The 18,663-nt window shown below is 34.5% G+C and overlaps 2 long non-coding RNA genes across 2 annotated transcripts; one reads left to right on the forward strand and one right to left on the reverse strand.

The window, feature by feature from the left end:
* Positions 1–6,000: 6,000 nt before the first annotated feature.
* LOC119867850 lies at positions 6,001–9,283 on the reverse strand. The gene is made up of 3 exons (XR_005384845.1): positions 8,541–9,283; positions 6,799–6,834; positions 6,001–6,037 (listed from the first exon to the last, which is right to left on the reverse strand). It is a non-coding gene; the product is annotated as an uncharacterized LOC119867850 (long non-coding RNA).
* On the forward strand, positions 8,862–11,377 carry LOC102155307. The gene is made up of 3 exons (XR_005384844.1): positions 8,862–9,098; positions 9,693–9,715; positions 11,126–11,377. It is a non-coding gene; the product is annotated as an uncharacterized LOC102155307 (long non-coding RNA).
* Positions 11,378–18,663: the final 7,286 nt, after the last annotated feature.

The raw sequence follows: 18,663 nt of genomic DNA on the forward strand, positions 1-18,663 counted from the left end.
TACATATATTCTCGTTTCATGTTTCCTGAATGGTGTTATCCACAGGCAAATACAGAAGCTATTCCTAACTATTCCCAAAATTAAGATTATCATTCTCTTTAAAAAAAATAAATTTAGGTCCCCGAGTGGCTCAGTCAGTTAACTGTACTACTAGTGATTTCAGCTCAGGTCTGATCTCAGGGTTATGAGATCAAGCCCATGCCAGGCTCTGTACTCAGTGGGGAGTCTGCTTGAGGTTCTCTCCTTCTCCCTCCTCATCTGTCACTCCCCCATCTCTCACACTATCTCCCTCAAAAAAAAAAAATTAAAACTTAAAAAATTAATAAATAAACAATAAATTTGTAGAATCAAAATTTTTTCAATGGCCCTAATAACATTTTGGCATATACATTTTGTTGTTGTTGTTGTTTTTGGTAAATTTATTTTTTATTGGTGTTCAATTTGCCAACATATAGAATAACACCCAGTGCTCATTCCGTCAAGTGCCCACCTCAGTGCCCACCTCAGTGCCCATCACCCAGTCACCCCCACCCCCCACCCACTTGGCATATGCATTTTGATAGTGAGATCATATTCATTCATTCATTAAATGGTTCACTCTTGTGTCTCCAGTGTCTAGAACAATGCTTAGAAAAAGCATATGGTGAAAGCAATTTGGAAAATTATAAAATAAATAAAAGTAACATAAATATCTATTGTACTAAAGATATTATGATGAGGTTTATGGTTAGCTAAAGAAAGAGTTTTAAGGTATTTTCCAAACCTTATTTCTTTTGTATCCTGACAATTCCTTCTTTCCATGGTCTTGAAATGTATTGTCACTGTTTTCTTCATAGTAGCTTTAAATCAGTAACTTTGTTAGTCCTATAATCTCTGGCCTGACCTGTGTCCTCAGGGATACCGCAGCCTCTTAGATTTTATACCTGTCACAGTTTTGTCTTCCTCCCTTCTACTTAAAGATGTCAAGTTTATCTTTCTTAGAACACATTTCTCAAGAGTTACCTTCCTAGAAACCAAAAAGGCTCCTCATTTCTTAACAGATAAAATCCAAATCCTTCATATTAAGATAGATAAATTCTAGATCTGAGTTCTTATTTCCATTCTCTCCTAAGTAAAGTGTTTGACATTGATAAATTTATGCCACTTCTCTAAACCTCAGTTCTCATAGACAACTGAGAGATATAAAGAAACAAGTCAGTCCTACAACAGTGAAAGCATAAAAGTGGAAATCTACCAAGTGCATCAGCAAAATAATCAGTGAACCAACCATCTTGACTCGTGGGAGAGGTAAGGATGAAAATGTAACACAATGGGAAGTTGGAAACTTGGAAAAATGAGAAAGAAGGCTTAAAATATTACACAGAGAGTTATGCACTTCGTTTTATCAAACGGTAGGAAGTCATTGAATATTTTTGAGGAAGAGGTAATGCTATTATTCAATTTTCAGGAAGGAGCTCTAGAATAAAGCATCCGAAAAGTATGCACAATTGGTACAGGAGGTACAATGTTTAGAGTTGTAAATCAAGTCAATTTATGAGTTGTATACGAATCAGTTAATTTTTAAATTTAATTTTGTTATGTAATCAATTTATGTACTGTCATTTATTTATTATTTATTTAGAGTTGTAAATCTAACTTCAAAATGAAAAAGGAAAAAGGGAGGACACAATTGGATAAAGGTTTCACACTGGGTCTCCTATGCACAGGTCTCAGCTGTCCTACCATGCATCCGCAAAATTCTTTAGAACTAAGAAGCTGATTTTGCCACTTATTCCCATGTTATATATCCTCCAGAAAGTTTTATAGCTTTTTCTGTCATAAATTAAAGTACTATTCTTCCTCCTAACTAGTTTCTTCTTTCTGCTCATGAGAATCCTTATTTTTGAACTATGCTCTGACTCTACCCTGGCCAGAAAGGACAAAAGACGACTTCTCAGCGTTTGTCTATTCAACTGTTAGGCTCACCAGGCTAAAAGGGCAGCTAGAGATTAAACTGGGAGGGAGAGGTGAAGGAAAAGAAAAGGAAGAAGGAAAATGAAGGATGGGGAGAGATAGAAGGAAAGTTACCAATATCAAAGATGAAAAAGAGGACTCTACAGATTCTACAAACACTAAAAGGATATTAGGGGAATTGCAAAACAAAAACAATAAGGGGGATATTATGAACACCTTTGTGCTCATAAATTTGGCAACCTAAGTGAAAGAGGAAAAATCCTCAAAAAAAAAAAACTCACATTTAAAAAAATTCACAGCCATTATTAATTAATAAGCTTTGTAAATAAAAACCTCCTCCAAAAGATAACTCTGAATCCAGATGACTTTAATGATGAATTCTATCAGACATTTAAGGAAAAACTAGTAGCTATCTCTCACAAACTATTTCAAAGAAAAAACTTCCCAATTTATTAAGACAAAATTACCTTGATTCCAAAATGAGGCAAAGATAATACAACAAGCAAAGAGAAATGTAGACAAATACCTCTCACAAATATAGACATAAAAATTATGTTAAAATATTATCAATCAAATTGAGCATTATGTAAAAAAAAAAGATAATATATAATAATTAACAGGTGTTTATCCCAGGAAGGGAAGGTTGATTTAATATCTGAAAATCAGTCAACATAATTCACCATATTAATTTAATAAAGGGAAAAAAGCATATGATTATTTTAGTACATACAGTGAAAGTATTTGACAAAATTGATCACTATTTCATTATTAAAAGCTCCCAGAAAACTAGAACTAAAAGAGAATATCCTTAACCCAATTAAGAGCTCCTATGGCTCCATTTAATATCAAACTCAGTAATAAAAGTCTCAATGCTTCCTAGATAAGATCAGAGAAAAGGATCTGTGTTTTCATTATTTTATTTAACATTACACTTTAAATTCAAACCAGTGCAAAAAGGTAAGAAAAAAAATAAAAAGCATACGGAATAGGCAAGAAGTAGAGATACTTTAATTATAGACAAGATAGTATATATAGAAAATCCTAAGAAATCCATAAGAAAGCTATGAAAACTAATAAGTGAATCCAGCAGGTTTCCAATAACTAAGGTCATTATTAAAAAATCAAGTGTATTTCAGTTTTGGGGGGAATAAAAATGTGAAATGAAATTCAGAAAAAGCCACATTCAAAAAGCATAAAAATAAATATGGGAAAAATTTTAGTGAAGACAATTGTTAAGATTTTACACTAAAATTTACAAAATACTCTTGAAAGAAATTAAGCTAGACCTAAATAAATGAAGAGATACACCATTCTTCTCAAAATTGTTAAGATACCAATTCTCTCCAAATTAATCTCTAGATTTAATACAATCCTAATCATAATCCTAACTAGGACTTTTAAAGAAAATTAACAATATAAATTAAATATTTATATCAAAATCCAAAGGACTAGAATAGCTAAAGCAATCCTGAAAAAAGAATAAAATTATAGTACTTAAACTACTTCCTTTCAAATTTTAGTATAAAGCTACAATAATCAAGACAGTGAGATACTGACATAAAGATAGATGTATAGGTTAATGGAGCAGAATAGAAACTTCAGAGACAAACTCATACTTTAATTGGCTTTGGCAAAGTTACCAAGATAATTTAATAGGAAAATGACTGTCTTTCCAAGAAAAGGTGATGGGAAAACTGACTATATGGGGGTGGGGGGAGGAATAAATACCAATCATTACCTCACATCGCACACAAGAAAGTCAGCTCAGGTAACTGTTCCTAAACATAAGAGCTAAAACTAAACTTCTACTTAAAAATTAAGAGAAAAATTTTGTGATATTGGGTGAGTCCCAAAACACAAACTATAAAAGAAAACAATTGGTAAAATAGATTTCATCAAGAGCAGAAACTTCTGGTCAACTAATATTCGATAAAGGAGGAAAGACTATCCATTGGAAGAAAGACAGTCTCTTCAATAAATGGTGCTAGGAAAATTGGACATCCACATGCAGAAGAATGAAACTAGACCACTCTCTTGCACCATACACAAAGATAAACTCAAAATGGATGAAAGATCTAAATGTGAGACAAGATTCCATCAAAATCCTAGAGAAGAACACAGGCAACACCCTTTTTGAACTCTGCCATAGTAACTTCTTGCAAGATACATCCACGAAGGCAAAAGAAACAAAAGCAAAAATGAACTATTGGGACTTCATCAAGATAAGAAGCTTTTGCACAGCAAAGGATACAGTCAACAAAACTCAAAGACAACCTACAGAATGGGAGAAGATATTTGCAAATGACATATCAGATAAAGGGCTAGTTTCCAAGATCTATAAAGAACTTATTAAACTCAACACCAAAGAAACAAACAATCCAATCATGAAATGGGCAAAAGACATGAACAGAAATCTCACAGAGGAAGACATAGACATGGCCAACATGCATATGAGAAAATGCTCTGCATCACTTGCCATCAGGGAAATACAAATCAAAACCACAATGAGATACCACCTCACACCAGCGAGAATGGGGCAAATTAACAAGGCAGGAAACAACAAATGTTGGAGGGGATGCGGAGAAAAGGGAACCCTCTTACACTGTTGGTGGGAATGTGAACTGGTGCAGCCACTCTGGAAAACTGTGTGGAGGTTCCTCAAAGAGTTAAAAATAGACCTGCCCTACGACCCAGCAATTGCACTGTTGGGGATTTACCCCAAAGATATAGATGCAGTGAAACGCTGGGACACCTGCACCCCGATGTTTATAGCAGCAATGTCCCCAATAGCCAAACTGTGGAAGGAGCCTCGGTGTCCAATGAAAGATGAATGGATAAAGAAGATGTGGTTTATGTACACAATGGAATATTACTCAGCTATTAGAAATGACAAATACCCACCATTTGCCTCAACGTGGATGGAACTGGAGGGTATTATGCTGAGTGAAGTAAGTCGGTCGGAGAAGGACAAGCATTATATGTTCTCATTCATTTGGGGAATATAAATAATAGTGAAAGGGAATATAAGGGAAGGGAGAAGAAATGTGTGGGAAATATCAGAAAGGGAGACAGAACGTAAAGACTGCTAACTCTGGGAAACGAACTAGGGGTGGTAGAAGGGGAGAAGGGCGGGGGGTGGGAGTGAATGGGTGACGGGCACTGGGGGTTATTCTGTATGTTAGTAAATTGAACACCAATAAAAAATAAATTAAAAAAATAAAAAATAAAATAAAAAAAAGAGCAGAAACTTCTGTTTCTTAAAAGACAGTTAATAAAACAAAAAGCTAGCCACAACTACAAAAAGTTTTATTCTGGAATCCACAAATCTAACTAACAGCTTTTGTCCAGACTGCATAAAGAATTCTTACAATTTTGTAATAATAAAAAATAATCAAAATTGGACAAAATATTTAAACAGGCACTTCACAAAAGAAAACATATGAATGGCTAATAAGCATATGAAAAGATTTTGAATGATCACTAGTCATTAGGAAAGCATAAATTAAAACCACAATGTGATACTACTACATACTCACCAGAATGGTTAAAATTGAAAAGGTTGAAATAACAAGTGTAACAAAAATACGGAGTAAGTGGAACTCTCACACATTGCTAGTAGAAATATAAAATCATACAGCCACTTTGGAAAGCTATATATCTGTTTCTTATAAAGCTGGATAAATATTAACCATGCAACCTAGTAATTTTACTCCTAGGTTTTACTCAAGGAAAATGAAGACATGTGTCCACACACAAGCTATATGCAAACGTCACAGAAGTATTATTCATAATAGCTAAAAAGTGGAAGCAATCCAAATGTCTGTCAACTTCTGGATGGATAAGAAAAGTTTCTTATACACATAGCATGACATACTACACACCAATAAAAAATAATCAAATATGAATACATGCAACATGGATGAATTTAAAAACATTTGCTTATTAGTAAAAGAAGTAAAATCAGGAGACTACGTACTGCATAATTCCATTTACATAAGGTTCTAGAAAATGAAAAATGGTAAGAACAGAAAGCAGATCTGATTTTACCTGTGGCCAGGGTGGAGAGAGAACAAGTTTGTTGGCCCTGTTCAAGTGTAACAAGACACAAGGAAATTTTTTAGGTTGAGAGAACTATTGGTACATCTTGATGTCATGGTGATTTCATAATTGGAGACATTACAAAATCTCAACAAACTATACACTTAAAATTGGTGGAATTTATAAGTAAACAAAACAGAGGAAAGAGTCTCTATACTAAGGCAAATATCACTATATTGTGTCACAGGTCCCAGTCATGGCCTCTCTTCTCCACAAGGAAGTGCCATTTATACATACCAGGAATAAAAAGGCAGGGACCCCCCCATCCATTCTCTACACAATTTAAATGGGTCTTACAAGACTCTTACAAGACCTTACCCACTTATACTTTTTTTCCCCCAAAGATTCTGAATGTGAGGACTGTGTCACAGTAATAATTCTCTCAATACCTAATTTTCAATGTTCAGTTTAACTCAATTCTCCACATATCATTGAACAGTTAGTTACTCTCTGTCTGGGGTTATTATAGGAATAGCTATTTAACAATTAACAAGAAGACAGTCCTTCTTTCTGGAAACTTAAAAGTTTAGTGAAAGAGAAAAGTATCCACAAAACAGCAAGTAGGAAATATAGATAGATATATTCACGAAGTGAAGAGAGTTTCTATTGTGTTATAAAGCACTTAGAATAAGAGGTTTTTGCACATGGCACATTAGGCTCAACCCAGTGGAAGGTGACATTTGACTGCACATTTTTATAGAGATACTATGACTATTTTGATATAGCGATTTGTTTTTCATGAATTACCTTGTCTGATTTCCAAGTGATTTTTGTTCTTGAGTGCTGCATGTAGGTGGAATAACATTTCAGTTAAAATTATATATACACTTATCTAAAAAACAGAAGGTAGGCAAATGACAATCTTCACAATTTAGTGAACTAAATTTTCTAAGCGGTTTCATGGAAATCAACTTGCTTTCTAGACCAATACATTTAGATTCAGAGCAAAAATATTCTCTAAAACCACCAGCTATAATCCACAGTCATGGGGTTTGGAACAATGATAAAAATTATAATGAAGAAATGCCTTTCAGTAATTATTCACTGAAGAAAAGAGATAACATGCCACAAAGGTAATACATGTCAGGCAGATGAGAAAACATGAGCAAGAAACTTTGCCTAAGCTTACAGAAATGACCTCATCTAGTCCCACAACCATCAGAAGTCCCCAGAACTCTTAATTCCACAGTATAATTATTGGCTGTTATCCAGGAAGAATAACTGAAATAAAACAAAAGAAAGAGCTCCCTTTAATCTGAATCGTGACTTTTCAGATCTGGACTAAAATGAGACTAGCCTTTGAGTATAGGATAGAAAAGTGTTTTCTTCTCCAAGATATGCCAACCTAATTCTTGATACACATGAAGATGTTATGTACTGTTCCCTACTAAGTTGTACTGTACTCTGAGAAAAGAACTTTTTAAGTTGCCATTTGCTTCTTTTTTAAGAATACTTTTTTTGTTGAAAATTTTTTTTCAACAGGAAAGAAATTATCACACTGTTCAGTGTTCCAACTCTTTAGTGAATATCAATAAGAAAGTCAATGGCTCAGCAATGTGATTGCAAAAAGAGTTTCATGAGACACTCTTCTCAAACTTATCTTAAAATCTATTTTAGAACTTAGAAAGACTTCTTTAACATAAAAACTTATCTTTAGTATCCAGATCTATAAGCTTCCTCAATACAAGCAATTGATTAATGCATTAATATTGTGTACCTATTTTGTGCAAAGTGATAAATAAGAATATAGACATATATTTACTTGGATCTATATATTTTACTATCATGAAAATTTTATTCCTTCACTTTGCTTAGGAGAGGCTCTTTCCTGAATGGGGAAAAATGTCTTTGTAAACATTTCTATCAAAGAAAAGGACCAATAGGAATGTTTCACATCATGTACACAGCAAGGTAACTTATTCAATTCTCTAAAGGTTGGAAAAGTAATTTGCTGAAGGAGCCAAATGTTGCCCTAGACACGATAGTGCCCAGACTTTGGGGTCCAACAAAATGCACTAGAATTGAATTTTTATTCCATTCATAATTAATCATTTGATCTTAAGCAAGCTACTTAACTTTCTGAATCCTGGCCTTATTATTTATAAAATGTACATCCTCTTTTGAAGGATCTTATGAAAATTCAATGAGATTATTATGAAGCACAAAGCAGTTGCTTCATTAGGTTAGTTCTTTTGGTGACATAGGAAGGATGTATAAAGTTACTGCTTTTCCTCAATAAGACAGAAAAAGGAAATTATAGAATATGAGAACAATTACATATACATATACCGTAATGAGATTCTTTGGTTTGCTTATTATTAAAAAAAAAAATGGAAGAGGATGACCAGGAATTGCCCAAAGTGATGCTATTTTGTCTTATTTACATGAAGACAACATGGAATTCCAAGAGAAAAATAAAAGACAGTGATGTGGACAACTGGGTTCAGGCATACAGAAATAGATTCCCTCATAAAGGGGAAGATATGTACCTTTGCAATTTCTCCCAACTAGAAATGGACAATATCTTATAGAAAAAGGTCAGTATTGCTGGCTATCACTCTGGAGTACTCTTAAAACAGCCCTTGGATGGCTTCTTCTCCAGCCCCAAGGACTTGTCTATAGCTTCTCAGAAAGGAAACTAAAAGCTTAGATTCTTTAAGAAGCTAAAAGAGGGTTGTCTCGCTGACTCAGTTAGTAGAGCATGTGACTCTTGATCTTGGGATTGGAGCCCTACATCGAGTGTAGAGATTATTTAAGAAGGAAATCTTAAAAAAGAAGAAGAAGAAGAAGCCAAATGAGAATATAGAACTTTCTCCTACTTCAATAAGCATGACAATTGGTTCCAGGAATGGAATGACTTCCACATCATCAATGCCAAGGTGACATCCCAGAAAAAAGATCAAGATAAGCAGCAACAAATGTAGATGGAGGCCACTAGGTGTCTGAACCTTGATTAGTACCACTGAGCAAGACAAGACAGGGCAGGAGAACATGTAAACTGAGACAGGATTTGTAAACCAAGAAACTCCAAAGGGCTGGAAATTGGGGTCAAGCTATATTGTTTTATCATTTCCATGATAACTTTGATATTTTGTATTACCAACACATCCTAGGAAAGCTAAAGTTACATGTTTTTTGTGGCTGAAATTATTTTATATCCTTTAGAAAAAAAATACTGGCTAGTCACTTTTTCTTCTATTATTTTACAAGTACCACAAAATGCTTTCCCAAATGTACTAGATCCTTTTCTTAACTTAATGAAGTTAGGGTAAAATTCCATTTTGTTTAACTTACTAAAAGTGTTTTATGAGCTTCCTCAGACTATATATTTAGTAAAGAGTATTATGAATGGAAGTAACGCTTTTTTAAATCCTTAAATGTTTGCTTCCTAAAATGTTATATAATAATATTTCTGATAATTCAGTTTTAACAGTGTTAATTCACTTTAGATAACACGTAAAAGTACTAAAGAGGTAGGATGCTCTACCTCTTGGTGTATTTAAGGTCGCAAGATAAAAGAACCAATTTTCTTATTTTGTCATCAAAAGAGCACAGTAAAAGTTAAATTTCATTCATGAGCTCAATAGAAACACTAATATTGAATAGGCTATTCTAATATTGTGACAAATTTTCTTTTAAAGGCAAAATATTGGACAACAAACGTGTAAGTTCTATATCTACAGGTTGATGAACTATTAATTAGCATGAATTATATTTGTTACAATTAGTGTTACCCATTTTAAGGCTGCATTCATAAGGTGCACATTATTTTGACTAATACGTAGCACACTGTTATGCTGACTAGGGCATCTTATTTTACTAAGTTTCAAAGTTAACCCTAATTTAATAAAACTAATTCAGAATATTGCAATGTAGCAAAGGTGAAATCAAACACCAGAACTGAGTAGCTTATATTTTTCTAATTTTTAGCGATCCAATTATTTCAAAAGAGACGTGGGCCAACTTACCAAAAGAATGAAGATCTAGGATCAGAATATTTTAACATGAAAATGAGAATGTCAATAATAAAAATGATCAAGAAGTAGGGATTACATAGGGAAGTTTCAATTCTTAATATGGCTAAAGCTTTGTGAACAAAACATAGCTCTAAGCTTCCAGCTGAGGTAAAGAGGGAGATATTATGCATTTTACACAACTCATTTCATCTCATAAAAGGAGATACATATTTAAATTCTGTTAGGAATTTGTCACATGGGTTATTATATAAAGACAGCAAAGAACAAAATAAATGGCATAATAATTCAAAGGCATGAATCTATTTCCATCACTTTAAAAGAACATCAATAAAAAGCCAATCATAGAATGTTGAGGTTCTTTAGTAGTAATTGCACTTCAGGATAATTCAAACCGATTCATATGTGTAGCTTTCTGATAATCTGACACATGCTGAGGATTGAGGATAAAAAATGTAGAGCGGTTAGCATTTCTCCGATTGTAATTTTTATTATATCCACTAGCATTTATTGATTATAATAGCTGTCATTAATTGACTGCTGGGCACCAGTGACAGTGCCAGCTGCTTTAAATATGTGACAATTTAATTCTCATAAAATCCATTTTCCTCCAGACAGTTGAGAAAATAAGACTCAAAAGGGTGAAGGGATATACCTTGAGTCACAGTAAATAGTGAAATTGAGATACGAATCCCAATGTTTTTCATTTCAAAGACCATTCAACCCACATCATCCTGCCTCCCCATCTGATAATTGCCACATTCTAGAAGACAGTGCACAGGGCTGAACATTAACTAACACTTGCTTAAAACTTTATGGGCATTTCAAACATGTAGTTTCATTTCACAGAACTACTCCTAGAAGTAGAGAGCACTATTAGAGTAATGTCCAATTTACAGATAAGAGAATCATAGCCCCATAAAGCCCAAGGTTGCATATTTACTGTGAAATGAATAAAGACTTATTCAAGACTTAGAAATCCAAAGCCCGTCCATGCTTTTGACAGAAGCTATACGGCATAGTTCAAACTCCAGTCACAAAAAAATCATCCAGTCAATGCACGGGTCCTCTGTGGTGAAGTAAAGTCTCTCTTCTCTAAGTACCAGGTACACAGAAGGAAAAGATGAGGTTTTGTTGCAGAAGCCATGGAGCTTGACTCATATTCTTGCCATGACAAAGGACAGCTTCCCTTCAACATGGAGGAGGACTAAAGAACACCTGCAAGCAGGGTTGAAATTAATCTCAAAAAGAAGCTGTTCAAACCAATATAAGTGAAGCCTAAAAATAATTCTTTACTAAATTCCTGTTTCTTTTGACTACTAGAAAATAAAACAAACAACTTTAAAGAGAAATTTCCTTGTTGGTCTATACTTGCTACAATTCGCAAAACATCAAGGGCATTTTATAAATTCTGGACAATCTTGTTCAATTCATTAATGAAACAAATATCCATTGGGTACTACTACGAGTCAAGCACTGGGTTAATTACTCTCCTTTCACAAAAAAAAAAAAAAAAAAAAAAAAAAAAAACCAAGTTCTTTCTAATTATGACAGATTGGCAGTAGATGCCTGGAGCAGTACAGATCATGCCCAGCCTCAGTGGGAAAGGGTGATAGGACAGATTAACGACGTCTGATATGTGGTGAGAAAGAGAATGTCTCTGTGCATGCGACATGTATACAACTCCCATTTCAGGGGCATTCCTGTGTGTCCTGTTATTACCCCAAGTCATTTATCTCTGCAAATTCCTTTTTCTCAAAGCCAAGTGAAAATGGGAAAATCACAACACAGGTCCAAATATGGTACCTGGACTCATTATGTCTGTATGCAATTGCTAGTGCATTTGTCGCACTGTTTGTGGAAAAATTAGTGCAATTCCTCGGCCTTTTCTTAGCTTGGAAAAGTTGGCCTTTTCCTACATAACGTCTCATGTCTTGGTTCTCATGTAGAGGCTACTAAAGCAAACACATCACATCTCTTCTCCTACAAGAAATAAAGGAGCCATGAATTTAGCTTAGCACTTTTCAAAAGTTATTGGCCCCGGGTCTGGCCTTTGCCAACTTGACTACCACAACATTTTCTTGTTCAAACTAAAATTACAGGGATCCCTGGGTGGCGCAGCGGTTTGGCGCCTGCCTTTGGCCCAGGGCGCGATCCCCGCAGACCCGGGGTTGAGTCCCACGTCGGGCTCCCGGTGCATGGAGCCTGCTTCTCCCTCTGCCTGTGTCTCTGCCTCTCTCTCTCTCTCTCTCTCTCTCTGTGACTATCATAAATAAATAAAAATTTTAAAAAAATCAAACTAAAATTACAATGTCACAATGTTTGATAAACGACTCCTTTCCTGTTGTGTTATTTTATAACAGGGAATATGTGCCATCTTACTCCAAAACACAGCGGTTTTGACTGATGAGGCTTCCTTTAACTTGAAGTTACTGAATCCACACATATGTATTACTTCCTACTGATGCCTTTTAGTTAGGAAAGAGGATGAAAAATGAAAGCCTTAAGTACTTCAAACTCAAAAAGATGTCAGTGTTAATTCTAGTAAAGGATAATCCTTTCAGATCATGTTTACAGGATAGTCTATAGAGGAAGTGTTAGAATTTTCTTAGACAAACTCAAAGCATGAAGGGTGAACATCACTTTTGTAAAAAAAAAAAAAAAAAATTAGCAATTGTAGGCAATTTAAAGGATGCACGAAAGCCATATTCCTGTCTTTACATTACTCCTACTTGAACATTCATCCAAAAGGTAGTTATGTTGACAGCTTACCACGCTAGCAATCATAACAATTCTTAGATAAATTTGGGCTTTACAAGTGATATTGAAATGTGAAAGCTCTAATTCAACCTCTAATTGACAGAATCATTAGTGTCAAATTTGCAGATGTAATTTTACACTTTTATACATAAAAAGGAACAAGAAGGAAGGAAGGAAGGAAGGAAGGAAGGAAGGAAGGAAGGAAGGAAGGAAGGAAAGAAAGAAAGAAAGAAAGAAAGAAAGAAAGAAAGAAAGAAAGAAAGAAAGAAAGAAAGAAAGAAAGAAGCAAGCAGACAGGCCGACTTAGGACATATGACTGATTTAGATCTGTCCTCAAAGGATGAAGTGTACATCCTGGCACAACTTTACAGACTGGCACAACACTAGAGACTGAAAAGAATACAAAGAAAAGATAAATATACGTTGCATTTCAGTGTTTATCATACTTTGAATTTTTAAATAAATATTCATTGCACACATAAGCTATAAATCACGTATGCTAGAAATAATCATTGTTGATATATATATATATAATACTTTGCAGCATTCTTTCTTGTTTGTATTTATTACACTATCAGAGGTCCTTGAAATAAGCTTTTATCACAGAAGTCTTTTTTTTTTTTAAAGATTTTATTTATTCATTCATGAGAGACACAGAGAGAAAGAGGCAGAGACACAGGCAGAGGGAGAAGCAGGCTCCATGCAGGGAGCCTGATGTGGGACTCGATCCCGGGCCTCCAGGATCATGCCCCGGGCTGAAGGCAGGCACTAAACCGCTGAGCCACGTCTTTTGATTCCTTTATGTACATAGGGAAGAAAGGCAATGTAACCTTCTATATAAAATTAACAGTGTTGCCTAAATATGAATTCTGTCCTATTGTCATTGGTAAGCTGGCTAAAATGATTCTATTACATCTGTTTCATACAGAGAACATAACTTCTTAAAAAGCATAGTATAAATTATTTTTCCCTCTCAGTTACAAGGAACTATTGCAATTAAACATTCAGCACCATTATGCTGAAGAATAATAACTAGAAAACAAAAAAAGACCTTTACTGGCTTGACCATCAATAGCATTTACATGTATGACAGCTAAGGCAAAGAAAAGTTCATCAAAAAACTAATAACTTTCCATCAAAGAGAATCTAATATCATATCCACACACACATCCCTACTGCAATAGCAAAAATCGACTATAACGTGTGAGGTCGAGCAATAGTTATTCTATTCAACACATAAGACAGAATGGTGCCAGTTGCTGCACCTTGAAGCTGCACATGGCAATTCAAGTCCACAGCCCAAGAGCAAAAGCAAAAGACCTATTAGAGCTAGCCACCTTCATGTAGGGCCTCCTGAAAAAGAGTCGGTTAGCAGAACCAGAAATACTTTCTCTTGCGCGTGCAAGCCCACACACATTTCCTAATATAAAAAGATGGTTGATGGAAAGAAGGAAGTCACTTTTTAGGGAAATCTGTATTCATGGAGAGGATATGCCTTCTTTTCTTTCCCTGATACAGCCATCACCTGTACTTTGCAGTAACTTGGGGACAATTGGCCTGTCCTGTCCTTTCCCCAAGATTCAACATCAGAGCATTTGATGTCAGTTAGGAAGATGGGGTGAGCAGTTGCTTAAGTAGAAACAGTCATTCCTTCTAACTTTTGCCCTTGGAGTTGAGGGAAAATACTTTTAAACTGAATATAAGACTAACAATTTTAAATACACAAGATCACATCTTAAAAAACACAAAGATATTAATTCAATCACCAGAGTGACTGAGAAATTTTGAATGAGGCTAATATTTTGTGAAGGGGCCATAACCTTGAGTGAAAAAAGAGGTGTTAATAATATAATCAGAGACAATAATAGAATAAAATGTTCTGTTTAGACCTCAAGAAATACATGTTCCTTTATTACTAAAATTATAATAATAAATAATAATATCATGGCCTCTCATATGTTTAGATATATATGTACATCTATCCATCTAAACTTTTTCCACTAGAATATAAGATCCATGAAAGCCAAAATTTGTGTGTTTACAGATTCAAATGTCTTTTTACGTGTGTTACTGTTTATATTCTCAGCATCTAGTGCAGTATCTGGCATGTAGTAGGTAGTCAGTAAATATCTATTGGATTAATTGGATACATAAATATAACCACCATTTGTTCAAATGCTCAGTAATTGTCAAAGTAGTTTTTTAAGCACTTGTCATATGCTGTTTTATTTATTGCTTGTAAAAAATGCTGTTATCATTTAATAGATAATAGATAGCCCCATTTAATAGATAAGGAAACGAAGACCAGGGATAAATTATCTTTTCTTGGCCACTCAGTTCCATCAAGGGGTAGCATGCTTCACACTCAGGTCCATCTGATCCTAAAGTCAATGCTCTTAGACACCAAATGGATCCCTCTGGCCAGGAGTATGTGATTTTTTTCGTTCTGATTCACCCTCACTTCCCAGAGCACACATTGGGGCCATGTGCTACCTGCTGTGGGGGCAAGATCTAAAAGTATAGAGAAGGGATTGGATCAATGTGAGTGCTTTTCCGTGACTTCTCCCACATACTCACATCTCCTGTGTTTTAGGATCCCCCTCAGACACTAGCTATTTCCACAATCTGTGGTGCTTGCTTTGAGTCAGGCCCTTCCTTTGCAAGGATGAAAATTTCTGTACCATAAATTCTTCTATGTTTCTCCACAATGATCAAATAAGCGTTTAACCATTTTGAGTTAGTGAAAATTCTTTCCTTTTTTTCTATAGTTAGAATGAAACATTTTCAGCATTTGGGAGGTGTTTTCCTTTTTTTTTTTTTTTTTTTCACTCTTTGGCATTTAGAAGGTTTCTTTTTTATCTAGTTCATTTCAGATTTGAGAGTCAAATATTAGAGCTACCAAAACAAAATGGACTCCATCAGGATGCTAGTGAGCTCCTCACAAATGTGAGGTATTTAAGCAGAAGTTGGATGATAGAGATGCTCAATTAGGCATTCCTATCTCAGCTACAGAACTAGAGATGTAAGATCTTTCGATCCTGAGGCCCCCTAAAATCCAAGAAATAGTCTCTGTCTTGCTTGCCTTCACTACCTATTCACAAGAAAGTAGAATTTACACACAGTTACTACATTTTCTTATTAACACTCTACACCATTAACTACAACTTCCAGTCTGGCAAAACCAACAAGGTACAATGACAAAATAGTCACTCTACTAACTGCAGAAAGCTAAAAGTATAGATTTAAAAAATAAACCCCTTAGGGTTTATAAAATTCACATAACTTTTAGGTCAATATCTGCTCTTTAGTCTGCTATAAGATGAAACCATAGATCAGTACTGAGGAGAGCTTTTAATTCCAAAGAACTTTATCTCAATTTGACCAATCTAATCTAATTGTAAAAAAAAAAAAAAAAAAAAAAGTTTAAATAGTTTAAATGTAGGTTTTTAAAGTTACCATTTTCATTTATTGGAAAAAATAAAGCTCACATGTTTCATCAAAATGTTTCATCAAATCCAAAATGTTGGGGATTTCTGGCTATGGAGTAGTAAAAAAATTAAAAATATTCTTCACATGGTGCAGCTACTGTAGGAAAGAGTATGGAGGTTCCTCAAAAAGTTAAAAAATAGAACTATCAAAAAAAAAAAAATAGAACTATCCTACATTCCAGCAATCATACTACTGGGTATTTACCCCCCAAAATACAAAAACACTAACTCAAAAGAATATATGCATCTCTATATTTATAGCAGCATTATTTACAATATTCAAGATATGGAAGCAGCCCAAGTCTCCAGTGATTGATGAATACATAAAGAAGTGATATATATAAAATGGAATGTAAGGGCAACTGGGTGGCTCAGTGGTTGAGGGTCTCCCTTTGGCTCAGGTCATGATCCTGGGGTCCTGAGATCAAGTCCCACATCAGGCTCCCTGCTGCTTCTCCCTCTCCCTATGTCTCTCTCTCTCTCTCTCTCTCTCTCTCTCTCTGTCTCTCATGAATAAATAAAATCTTAAAAAAAATAAAATAAAAATAAAATAAAATGGATTCCTACTCAGCCAATAAAAGGAAGGAGATCTTGCCATTTGCAACAACATGGATGGAGCTACAGAGTATAATGCTAAGATAAATAAGACAGCCAGAGGAAGACAAATACCATATGACTTCACTTATATGTGAGATTTAAGAAGCAGAACCACCAGCAGAAGGAGAGAAAGAAAGAAAGAGAGAGAGAGAAAGAGAGTCAAACCAAGAAACAAACTCTTAACTATAGAGAACAAACTAATGGTTACCAGAGGGTAGGTGAATGGGAGGGATGGGTTAAATAGATAATGGGATCAAGGAATGCACTTGTAATAAGCACTGGGTGACATATGGAATTGCTGAATCACTATGTTATACACCTGAATGTTATCTACACCGTATTATCTACCTGGAATTAAAATAGAAACTTGAAACAATATTCTCCATCAAAAAGCAGTGATACAACCCGACAAAAATGATCAAAAACACTCTTAGGGCTCCAGACATTAACTAAAGGCAAACTACAAATTGAAAAGCATATATTGACCAGATACTACTAAACCTCAGTTAGCAATGGAAATCTATGGTATTCTGACCTGGAGCTACTACCCCCATCTGCCATTTCAGCTAGGTCAAAATGATAGTTTTACCACAGTGAGTCTGGCCTTTGAAACCAGGAACTTCACTGCTAGAAGTGGCTGACTTGATCTGGAGCAGAGTATAGAGGTCAGAAAGCATATGACATGGACAAAATAAACAGGAAAATGACAGATGTAAATCTGACCAGATCAATAATTACAATCAATGGATTTGATTAGACATTCCAATCAAAAGCTAGAGATTGTTGGACTGAACAAAAAGGCAAGACCCAACCATATATGTCTATAAGAGACACACTATAATACAAAGATATAAATAGTTTGAAAATAAGAGGATAGGAAAAGAAGCCATACTATCTTAAGAGAGCTAAAGTGGCCATATTAATGTCATATAAAATAAACCTTTAGACAATAAATGTAACTATAGACAAAGAAGAACAATAATAATGATAAAAGGGTCAATACAACTGGAAGATGTAACTATTATAAACGTATACCTACCTACCAGAGGTCCCACAAATCTGAAGCAAAAAATGACCAAACTGAAAGATGAAATGGAAAATTAAGCAATTATAGTTGTAGATTTCAGTACTGCACTTTCAATGATTGATAAACTGGACAGAAAATATACAGAGATACAGAAGACTTCAACAACACAATCAATCAATTAGACCTGATATTTAGAGAATATTCTGACAACAACAGGTTATACATTCTTTTGAAGTGCACAAATAATATTCTCCAAAATTGACCACTTGTTAACCCATAATTCTCAATAAATTTAAAATGATTGGAATCATTCAAGTATGGTCTCCCACCAACCACAACTATATTAAATTAGAAATTAACAACAGAAATTAGAAAAATCCACAAATACAGAAAATAATATACTCTAAATAAGTCATGGATAGATATAACTATACTAGAAGTCAGGGCATATTTTGAACTTTATAAAAATGAAAATACGACACATCAAAGAGTATCAGAGGCACCTAGAGCATTGTTTAAAAGTAAATATATAGCTTTTAATTCTACTATCAAAAAAAAAAAAAAGGAAAGATTTCAAATAAATAGTCCAAGCTTCCACTATAACAGGCTAGAAAAGAAAAAGCAACCTATATCCTAAGCAAGCACAGGAAGATTAAAGATTCAGAAATCAGTGATACAGATAACATAAAACTATAAGAACATCAATGAAACCAAAAATTCACTCTTTAAAAATATCAACAATAAAATAATGAAAGCATAGACAATA

The sequence above is a fragment of the Canis lupus genome, chromosome 36 (genome assembly GCF_011100685.1).
Source record: "Canis lupus familiaris isolate Mischka breed German Shepherd chromosome 36, alternate assembly UU_Cfam_GSD_1.0, whole genome shotgun sequence".
Classification (NCBI taxonomy): Eukaryota; Metazoa; Chordata; class Mammalia; order Carnivora; family Canidae; genus Canis; species Canis lupus.